Genomic DNA, 11,531 nt, shown 5'->3' with positions numbered 1-11,531 from the left:
CGAGGGTTCTTGCATGGCTGAGCAGAGGGTTTAGTGGCCTCAGCTTGGTGCTGCACCAACCACCCCACAGTGCAACCAGGTTAGCAATATGCACTGAGTGCAGCAGCTACTTAGACCAAAAGCTTATTTGTTTTCTGAGCTGACTATAAAGCAGAGAGCTTGCTCTTCCACTATATTGTGTAGTTACATACAGTATCAAATAGGGGAAAAGTGCTGCACCCTTTTTTTACAGTTTAAATGACTAGGCAAAGGGGTTAGCAATGGAGTTGTCTACTGTATCCTAGTAGACAAAGGATCTGTATCCAAGCCTGCCTTGGAGCATCACATTCTGCACCAGCCCTTCCCTGTTGGTGAGAATGAGGTCAAGTGTGGAAATCTATGTAAGAAAATCCAGTATCCTATAAGCAGGGGGGTTGGAACTAGATGATCTTAAGTTCCTTTCCAATCCTAATCATTCTATGATTCTACGATTCTATGATTGGTAACCTCAGCGCTGAACAACTAACATCAAATGCTTACTATGCAGTCAGGTCTGAAAGAAATACCAAGTAACTAAATGAATCCATTTTGATTGGCCTCATCAACTGTGTTGTAGTATGTCCTAATAAAATGGCATTATACAGCAGAGCAGCTTTACTTGATCTAATCCTTCTAAAATCAGCACTTACTATTAGATGTTAAATTTTCGTTATGGAATAAGAACTCAATGACTGTCTTAAAAACAGGGACTGTGAATTACTTCAGATAGAATGTTTAGTAAAGTCATAAAATTTACAAATTATAATGCTATAGTTACTTTAAAGATCTCACATACAGTCTGCATGAATTATCCAATAAATCTGTTATATGAACAGCTAAAATCTCTGTTTAAACTAGGCATTTAATATTTAAACTCATGTTCCATTAAAAATATGCCAGGATGGTTCTGCACCATGTTAAATGATACACAGTGAGGCCACTATTTTTGTTGCAGATTTTAGATCCTGAGCAAACTAGCTAAATATTATATTTCTTCGCTTAAATCTAAACAGAACCTTTCAGTTTGTTAATGTACATGATTTAAAATCCTTTTCCAGCACTAGTATTCTACTTTGATTCAGTCTTCAATGTAAAGTTTTCATCTTGTTCATGAACTTCGTGGTTTGCTAGTTATGATGTTCTGATAAGGCTGCTATGGGGAGAAATGTCTTCCAGTGTGCATTGCACTGTCCTCCATATAATCTGGGGATATGTTAAGTGCAAAAGGATCAAGCTCCTAGTTTGGAGCTTTTGGGGAGTTAAAATAGTTTAAGAAAGTGTTTTGTAAGGATGGTGGCCACTCTTCAAAACATTTGAATTCGTCGATGACATCCTAGCAGCTGAAGCTAATGACAAAAGCTCCCCTTGAATTTAACAAGGCCAAAGCATTCCTTCATGCAAACTACAAGGCTGCAAGATGCCTCTGTCTTCCAGGGCATGATTTTCGCTGATAAAAACAGTCTTGAGAACATCACAGTACCAAATGTCACAGTTTTGATCTGATCTAGATTAAAATCTCTCCATTTTACAGAACAGTGTGGGGCTGGAAAAGTTTGCTAATAAGCTATATGTATCAGAAAAAACCATTAGCTCCAGGTAAAATCTGTCACATAACTGCACATTACAAATTCTACCTGTCAAGAAAACACTTAGAGAAAAACAAATCAAGTGAGCATAATGATGAAGGTTGTGTAGAGGTGTTGTGCCTTGGAAGTCCATGCAAACCACTTGCACAGAGCTCCAACATTTTCTCAGTCCTCCTCAGCCGCAAATGGATCTGCACAACATGGAGATATTTGTACTCAAGGAAAGATACCATTGTTATGACATCAAAAGGCTTCATACAATTAAAGCAGACATAATTAAACAAATGCACAGAAGAAAGGAAAGAAATCCTGCCAAGGGTGTTTGTTTAAACAGGTTGGCACCACCCATTAGTCCCTGTGTTACAGTCTGAGGGAGACAGGAAAACACAACAGACAAGTATTGCTATGCTTGTCCTGATTTTTGCCTTTTCCCTGGGCATGTGCTAGGGGCTGTTGTCAGAGAGAAAAGATTCTGGGCTAGATGCTAGCAATTTGCTAGGTTGTTAGCATTTCTTCCCGCACCAGCACCCTGTCTTTTGCTGCTTCTTAAGATGTGCTGTGACAAAGCCAATGGGCAGTGTCTAGATGGCACATACCTATGGCCTCTGAAAGTAATTTGATGCACTAGGGCTGTGTTATACATGCATGGTTTTAATGAGGTTCTTATGGGTTTTTCAGGAGTATTGTGCAGCAGGCAAGAGAGACAGAAAGAGAGAAAAATCCTTACCTTTGATTTCACACCTGTCGCTATAGGCGTGGTTACATGTTTCACACTGTCCTGTTTAAGGGGCTGAAACATGGAATCGCCATCAGACCTTTTTAATCTTCTGTACACTAAGGATGTTTTTCCTTTTTCAGCTTCACACAGGAATGTATCTGTTGGCAAATTTAGGCACAGCTTACTTGTTTGGCTTAGATTCTCATATACGCATTACATTATGCTACCTTCCCCTGCTTTTTCAACCAGTGTCCTCCGGTTTGTTTTTTTGCCAAATAAAAAAAACCCTGAAATTTTGCAGGGTGGTAGCTGATGCAACAATTCAAAAGAATATTTCAGGGTTGTTTTTGTACCTTCAGACACTGAGGGTCTGATGCCATCTCAAAGCTTTCAGCTGGGGTAGTGGCTATGCGCACTACCTCGTCTGTGACTCAAGGGAGGTGCTCCTATAGACAGCCTACCTCCAAAAGGGCTGTTGTGCTACATATCACACAGTTGGAGCAAAGCAACTATTTGGTAGTATTTACTTACACTTCTTAGCGCAATAGTACTATGGATGCTACTGTGAGTGCTAAGCTCAGTCCCCTCCCTCCTTGAATGGGGAATATCCTGCCTTTACAGTATGTTCTTACAGATCAAGCAAAAGAAGAAAAGAAAAAAAAAGCAAATTTAATTCTATTCACATGGGGTTTCTTTTTCTGTACTCAAATAATAAAAAAAATGCAGCATAGATTTTTAGAAATTCTGGGCCATTTTGGCTGCAGAAAAGCAGTTGTAAGCATGAAAAATTCTTGCACAACGTGAAGTCTTAGCGTACCAGCACTGCCACCCATTTGGAGCACCCCACAGGCATTCATGTCCAGGGGAGCAGGGCTGTGAGATCACGTGCTCTGAGCCATGCCTTTTCTTCCTTCTAGTGCAGGGTAGCTACTGCCTGTGGAGATGGTAAAAAGGTAAGGTAATTCCAGTTGCACCATCAGCCAAAGGAGCTTTGCCCATCACCTTCAACAGGCTGCCAGAAAAGGGAGTTTCTTTCCCACGCCTATGTGGAACCAGGTCCCATGATGCACTGCTTACACACACATTTCTGTAATTTTGAACTGTACACAGAAATCTAAAGTATTGTGTAACACTACTAATCCTTTATCAAGATCATGAAAATTCTGAATAAGACACAAAAAAGAATAACACCAGGTTTGGAGGAGTATCCCACGATTTGTGAAATGAAATTGATTTCCATTCAAATCAGGTCTTTTACTCTTCTTGAAAATGTCAAGGTGTCAGCCTTGGCCATTACCAGACTGTGATTTATAGTTGAGACAAAGCGATAATACTCAGGTGACTGTCTGGAGCTGTACTGCTGTGTCTGGAAAGGCTACAGATGACAGCCACCTCCTTTCTTAACCAAATTGCATTGCTTATCTAAGATCAGTCTTCCGTCACCCCTACTCCCCAAAACTTTGATAGCAAAATGATGAAACATATAGGCTTGAAGATTTACTGAGATCAGACAAACAAGTCTTGTGAAGGGAGTAGGTTACAGAACTTCAGAGAAACACATTAAAAATAATCATTTAGCTAGCTATATCCTAGCTGTTTGGATGAGTACCTGTAAAATGTGAGACTGATTGCTTAGTTTCAACACATGGGTATGTTTTAATCCATCTGTAGGATCTATTTCTGTAACTCAAGTATACTAGAAGCACAGAAAATGCTGAAACCAAGTAAGTTTTCAAATAGTAAGCATAATACAGCTGCTGTCATTTCCTTCTGAAATTAAACACAGTGTATTCAATAAATAGATTAATGGAGGTTAAAAATTACCTGGCTAATATTTAATCGAACACTGATAAGCTAATTCTGTTATTTCTCCTATTGATATAAAGTTTTGCTTGAATAAAGGCAATGGAAATACTTAGCAGTCTGGGTGCTAAACCTCTACTAATTTTAGCTGGAATTAGGCACTTTCAAGTAGCTCAGACAAGCCTTTTTCAAATCTGTTTCTCTCTTTATTCCTTCAGCTATACTTGTGGTCTCACTATAGTGAAGGAGAGAATAAATGAGATATATGAGTAAGTCAAACAACTGATGAAATACTAGCACAACCAATAATATCATTCCTGACATCAGATCGCTTGTTTTAGTGATAGTATTTGCAGAGGATATTGACAAAACAGGAAGGGTTCAAACAAAAGCAAGCAACCTGATCTGATCTTCCCAAAAATCTAACTTACAGTAAGACAATGAAGACAATCTCATTAGTTTTTCAATGAAAATGCTAAGAGGCAAAAGCAGATGACCATTTAAACTGTCAGAAAAAGTTTCAGTAGCTCGAAGATGATGCTAAACAAATTCCAATCAGAAATAAAGTCTATGTTTTTAATAGTGATGTAATAGACTACTGAGACACTCTTTCTGGGGTTATTACAGTTCTGTTGCCATCCCAAATCCTAAATATGTACACTAACCAAACAGAAATTATTGGTGTTGATGTTGCAGTAGTTTGGTGAATGCTTTGCCATGTTTTATGGAGGAAGTCAGAATAGATGATTGAGTTTGCCTTGGCAGCAAATATGATATTTCTGCTATGTGTGGGAAACAGAAGGGAGGAGAGCAAGGGAGGAGGTAAAGGAGAAGAAAAAGGAGGGAAGGAAAGAAGAAGGCAATATCTGTCTGTCTTGCCCAGTGAATGTAAGGTGCAAGCCTTGTGTGGTACCAGGTTTCCTGGTTCATTGAACTGCAGATGGTACCTAGAAGCAGAGAAGATATAGGATGGCATTCAGCCACAGGTTTTACCACAGGGCAGAAGAATGTGCAAGTCATATAAGAAGAGTGCTGCAGGCATTAAGGTCTGCTGTCACTTCATAATCTGGATGCCAGCTGAAGGATATTTTCACTATAGTAAAATCATACAGAATTGAGACACACGTACGACTGCTTTACAGAAAACTGCTGACCCCAGTGACTCTTGGTGGAGCTACTCCTTAACATGTTTCTTTTTTTCTTACTAGCTATTGCAGAAGATCATTAGGACCATTAAAAATATTATCTGAAAAAAAGTAAATGTGGATGCCAGTATAAAGTTGAAAAGTTTCAATGGAGACTAGATGAATATTGGAATGTGAGATCACATAGCTTGTCCAGACATGTTCTTCTCTCTTCCCAGCCACAGCAGCAAGTTACTGTGAACACCCAAAGAACACATAGAAGAGAAAGGGCTATAAAAGAAATATCTAAAATGTTCCCTCAAGCTACCACAGTAAATCATGACCTCCTACTGGCCACTGGATGCTTTGCTACTATTTGCATTATATCGTGGTCTCAGAGCTCTAACTGAAATCAAGGTCCCGCCATGCTAGTCACCGTGCTCCCAGTTAGCAAGTGGCAGTCCCCATGTAAAAAAGCCCACGGTCTGCCTGGGCAACACAGAGCAAGTGTCAGGGAGAGAAAATAAAGGTTGACTCACTGAAATGGAGCTCGAGAGAATTGTCTGCACTCATGCTGTGTGCCAGGAAGTGACCCTAAATCTTTAGCTGTCAATGCAGGAAAGAACACATAGGCAGCAGTTTGGAAACATTTGAAAGGTTTTAAAAAGTGTTAGTTATTGCATGTAGTAATTTTGATTTCCCACTAGCATTTAGGAAAAGATTACCAAATTTCATAAAATCAAACTGCAGCCTTTGGAATTTAATAACTCATAAAAGCCTACCAAACCTCAATACTCAGATACTGGCAATACTCACAAGAAATCTAATCCCCCGAGTTAGGCAGGAAAGGTTTCCAACATTGCACTGGTAACCTGTTTTACTTTTAAACATCCAGCCATTGTTTTAGAACTGGGTGCCCCAGTGACTCCTAAAACATCAATATTTTGACCATATTCTCTGGTTCAGAAAGAGGCATAACTTTGAGAATTAATATCCAAAATAACATGCCAACATAATAAACACCAGAAAAGCATGGTCTCCTCGGTTTATTTAAAATCTAACAGTAGATCTAACTCCCTGAATACTCCAGTGTGTGTATATAAATACACGAGCAGGAGCTATAAGCACTGAATGTCCTCAGACTTGTAAGAAATCTTCCCAACAAAAAGATGAACCCTCCACTTACAATGAAAAGCTGTAAATCCCCCTACAAAATGGCTGTGCCGGCCATTTCACATGCCAGGCTTGCTAAAAGCTGATGGCTGTGCTGCTGGGGCCCTGCATAGATGTGGAGGGTGAGGTGCTGTGCAGGACAGCAGGCACTGCAAGCCTGCTGCGAGGGTCTGTGGAGCAGAACTGCCTGCCTGCCTGCTGTGTGCCCAAAGCAGAGCTTGGCTCCTTGAGAATAAGGACTGATCATCAAAATTTCTGGAAATATGAATCCAACTAAATGCTGGTAGCAAATATTTCATGCACATCACTAGCGGAAACTACCCGTGCTGAAGAGAGCAGCAGAAAGTTATTCCATAGCCTCCAACGCCTGAAATCACAGTTATTAAATCTGATGTTCCACAAATGATCCTCTGTTCTGACCACGTGGCAGTCAGGGCTATCATGCCATTTTCTGGAAGAAAATGAACAAGAAGAAGAGCTTTATCTGGAAAACCGTAACTAGCAACCTAATATATAACTTCTGACAAGTGGCGATTTCTGAATAGGGCCAAGTGAGGGGATGCAGATTCTGCAGAAAGTTACAAGTAGGACCAATTTATATGTCCTTCATGTTCAGGACAAAGAACTGCCAATGAGAAAAATGCAAAAATTGGGATCAAGGTTTTTCAAACCCAGGAGAACAAAGCTGGCATCTTGTAGGGCCTTACAGTAGAAGGTCCTTCCTGTGGAAGGGACTGAAGCAAAGAGATGATTACTATGGTGGAAGAGAAAGTGAGACGTAGCAGCTACTCACTAGTAATATTATGATTCTATTTCACAGAATAACCTTTAGCAGAAGAAAACAACTAACTTGTCCAATTCTCCGACGTAACTATACCAACAAAATTTATGTACACATAAATTTTAGAAGTAGAGAGAACTAGAAATCATGGGAGGTTCCCACAATCAAACTTATTTCTAGTCACAAAATTTTTTCTCTCACATCAAAGGCAGTATGCAGAGAGAGTGCAGAGGAACAGACAGTGAAGCATGAAGACTTTACTCTGCTAACTGTCTCACTTGTATGAAAATCAGTACATAAATTGGATAAACAGAATCTACTTCTTTATGCATTGAAGATACCCTCTTCATCTGATTTACCTTCATCTGATGGAGATGCTTTGAGTAAAGGGATGTATTATGAAGAAATGTATTCTGCTAGGAAAGACTTGAGTTTGAAATTAAATCCTGTGCTAAACTTTTCAACAAGTATCTACCTTCGCTGAAGTCTTTTCATCGCCCTGCTTATTTCTACTTTAAACTTTTCACTTTATTGTACTTTAAGCTCCATCAGTGAATGTAAATGGGGTTTCACTATACGTTTAGTGCATTCAAGCATTCTTTGTTACAGTTCCCACCCTGCCGCATTATGTGAGCTCTGCCACGGAAGTCCAGCAGTCGGTTTGTTTTCTGCTATTAATAAAAGAACCTACTTTTCCCCACTTCTTTGAAGAAGTTGAAAGGGCTACATGTTAGAGGGGGAGGTGGTGGGGAACAGACTGTGGTGTAATCCCCAAACGCAAATGCTGTCTAGATTAGAAACCTCCCTGAAGAAAATTTACAAATGCTAAGACTGTGCTTTTTGTGTGATGAACACTAGACCAATAACTTAGCCACATACTGGGTTCTGCCTAATGCTTAAGGAGCCTACTAGGTGAAAGGAATTAAATGAGAAAAAAAAAAAAAAATCTTCCAGTTGGCTCTGTGCCAATGCCATCCAACCCTTTCAGTATCCAGTGACTTACTAGTGCAAGCATTTTTCTATGTATTTCAACACTAAGGTATATTAAAATAATACTTAGGACTCTGTTAAGATAAAATTATATATTAAAAAAAAAAAACCACAAAGAAAAAACCCAACACAAAACAACCCACAAATGGGACTTACACATTGCCAGTGTTTTTACATAGTCCAGGAAAAGCTTAATTAAAGGGGTGGGATGTGTCTCTGCTGAATAGCTGTTTTTCCTTCATACCTTCCCATGCATGACACGCACACATCCGAGAAAAGAAGTTGGGGGGGGGGTGGTCGTGTAAGAAGAAATCCACCTAAAACCAGAACCAAAATTACCAACCCTAAACTATTCAGCACAACCTTGTTGATTTACTTGTCCATTTAAATAAATGAATATGCTCCTTGTAGAGAATCACAGCCCCATTGTAATAGTTAATGAGTAGACGAAAAGTACAGAATATTATCTGCCTTTTTCCCTATAGGATATTCATATTGTTCAAACTATCATTACCATATCTAGTTTGTCATACAATTATGACTAATCCTTAACTCCTAAATAAGCAGGAACAGGAGTAAAGATTGCAATCCTAAAAGCCTATCAGATAAATTTTAGTCTGTAATTGACTGGGTGATTCTGTGATTAATTTTAAATCTTACTTACTAGGTCAAAGATGTTTATAAAGATGAAATAATTTTATCAGTGTTGATCTTAATTATCTTATGTTCACTAACTCTCTAAGGTTTCCATAGTGCATCCACTTGTTGCTACTTAGGCACTGCAACTAAACGCAGCTTTGCAGACAAATTAATATGGGTAGATTCTGGTCAGAATATAACTCACCAGGTAAGAATAACTTTCGTGTTCCCAAGGAATGGAATGATGCAGCATTCAACAAACTCTGAAGATACCTATTGTAATCATTAAAGAATGAAAAAATCAACAAGGTGATGAATGTCTCAGCTACATTGTTTGGATAAAAATATTTTAAATTAACATAACAATAAATCTACTTTTATTTGAGCGATACAGTTTCAGGTGGCATTTTTATAGGATTCTAGATTTTATTTTCCTATTACACATATTGTTTATCTGACTACCTACCTTATAGACCTCAGGCAGAAGTCAGTCAGTCTTTTTTTTTTTCTTTTTTGTGTAACCAGTTCCTAAGAGGACATGACTGCTTTTCAGTGTGAAATTAAGTGCCCAGTCAGGAACTGAGCATAATCATCACATGGGCAAATCAAAATGATGGCTACATTTACTGCCTACAGAAATTTTTTCCTGCACTGCATATTAACACACTGAAAATGTTGTGTTAGCTAATCATGAATGTGCCGATTTTCATTACCCATGGAAATGCAGAACATCTTCTGTTAAACTTCATTGACATTTTTCATCAAATGAATAGAGCAATGCCCCGAAATGTGATAATCGTAGATTCTTGTTATGCAACTTCAAGTAAAATATTCTTTCCTCTAATTCCAACAGTAATTAACTTGGATTGGAATTCCCCTGACTCATGTATCAGTCTTCAGCACTGTATTAATGGATCCTAGTGTTTATATGGTTTGAAAAGAGATCCTGTCCCATATATGTAATATTCTATTAAGGTGTTGAAGACTTTCAGGTTAATGCAAAGAATTGATCAAACCACCCCAGCTTGAGCTATAAGCATTTTTTTTTTGTTTGGGTTTAAAATAAAATGGTATCTTGTTGAAACTTAAAATGCTTCAAAATGAAGCTCTGGAAAATTGTTGCATCACCCATGAAGACTAAAAATTAAAGTAGACAATTATCATAATAATAACCCAATTGTACATGGCACACAAAAGAGAAGCTAATACTTCCCTCTGCTTTTTGACTGATGTTTTGTGTGGCTGTAGCTAAACAGCACTTTAAGTTGACAGTAAATTAGCAAACAATATGAGGGAGGAAAAAAGAAAGAAAATCATGCAGGGGTTAAGATGTTTATGTAAAACAGTGATTTTCCTTTTTAAAATTAAAACGTACAAATAAGCTGGTGTCAGAGACTAGGTGATCCTTCATTTCCACCGCATTGAGCAGGCTCACATCAGCAGCAGACAGCCGTTAATATATGCGTCTGGCTCAGTCTGGTCTACCAACTAGGAATTCATCGAATTGTTAATATCATTCCTTTTTTGTATGCACCACACATCATTTTCACTCTCTCTCTCTCTTTTCCTCCCCCTTTGCAGGAGCTTGTGTTTTGGTTTTTTGTTTTTGTTGTAGCACAAGCTGATTACTCTGAAATCACATATTAAATAGCATTTAAAAGCATTTTGGACTCAAAGAACATAACGCCATATAGAAATGAGAATATACTGAAATTCTGTACATATAGCTAAGTATAGCATATTGAAGATGATGTTTTCCAGTTATTTGTGCTAACAGAGACAGCTTTCATATACTGTCAATGTGTAAATAAGACTGCCTTCTTCATGGCATCTGTAGGCATTGTCATGTAGTCCCAGGACAGGAAAACACCTTGTTGATCTTGGTGGGAATTCTGCCCGCGTAAAGATGGAGAGTCTCCCTGCCTTCATCCACCTCTGCCCCACAGCAAGGAGTTCAGCATGTACCAGAGGCTGGGTTTGCTGTGTTGAAAGTGGGGAAGAAGAGTGAGGGAAAAAGGAAGGCTGTGTACCAACTTTTTCATCTCTATGGCAAGGGGCAGCACTGAGTACAATGGGCAGTGAAGAACCACTGGAGTTATCCCAATTCAAACAGTAATGCAGAGACAGTATTGACTATTTATGGCTTTTGCTTTAGCATCAAACAAGCCAGGAAGGGATTTTCTAATGACTCATTTTCTTCCCTCTCTCAGTGCAGAGCAGAACGTGCTTGAAATCTTCAGGCTGACAGAGACAGACATTTCACACTACGCTTTCACCTTCGTTGTACGCACAGTATTAAACATAAAATGAATTCAGAGTGCTGAATGTGAATCATCCACATAAAAGTAAAATTTGCTGATTCAAAAATAAATGCAGTGAAAATCGTTGATCTGTAAAGATGTGTGCATCATATATTAGATTAAATCTATAAGGATTTTTATTTTGATTAATACTATGCATAGTTTAATTTGTATATTGTCATATACACACACATAATATAGTTTTATTATATAGCTTGAATGAACAAAATACCTCTTTACCTGATCAATATCTTAAATAGACCATTTTCATACCGAAAATTCCTGTACATAATACATGTCAGTTGCTACCGAAGCACTTCCTAAGTGTAGCACCTAGCTGTTACATTTGTCTTTTATATACAGGTTCAGATCTACTTTTCTAATATTGCCTAAATGGAT

General features: G+C 38.4%; 1 long non-coding RNA gene across 1 annotated transcript; it reads right to left on the bottom strand.

Moving 5' to 3' along the window:
• Positions 1 to 3,148: 3,148 nt before the first annotated feature.
• LOC115603835 lies at positions 3,149 to 9,132 on the bottom strand. The gene is made up of 3 exons (XR_003990005.1): positions 9,038 to 9,132; positions 8,350 to 8,510; positions 3,149 to 3,256 (listed from the first exon to the last, which is right to left on the bottom strand). It is a non-coding gene; the product is annotated as an uncharacterized LOC115603835 (long non-coding RNA).
• Positions 9,133 to 11,531: the final 2,399 nt, after the last annotated feature.

Source organism: Strigops habroptila, chromosome 2 (genome assembly GCF_004027225.2).
Source record: "Strigops habroptila isolate Jane chromosome 2, bStrHab1.2.pri, whole genome shotgun sequence".
NCBI lineage: Eukaryota > Metazoa > Chordata > Aves > Psittaciformes > Psittacidae > Strigops > Strigops habroptila.
The sequence above is the reverse complement of the archived record's forward strand: the minus strand, read 5'-3'. Positions and strand labels throughout refer to the sequence as shown.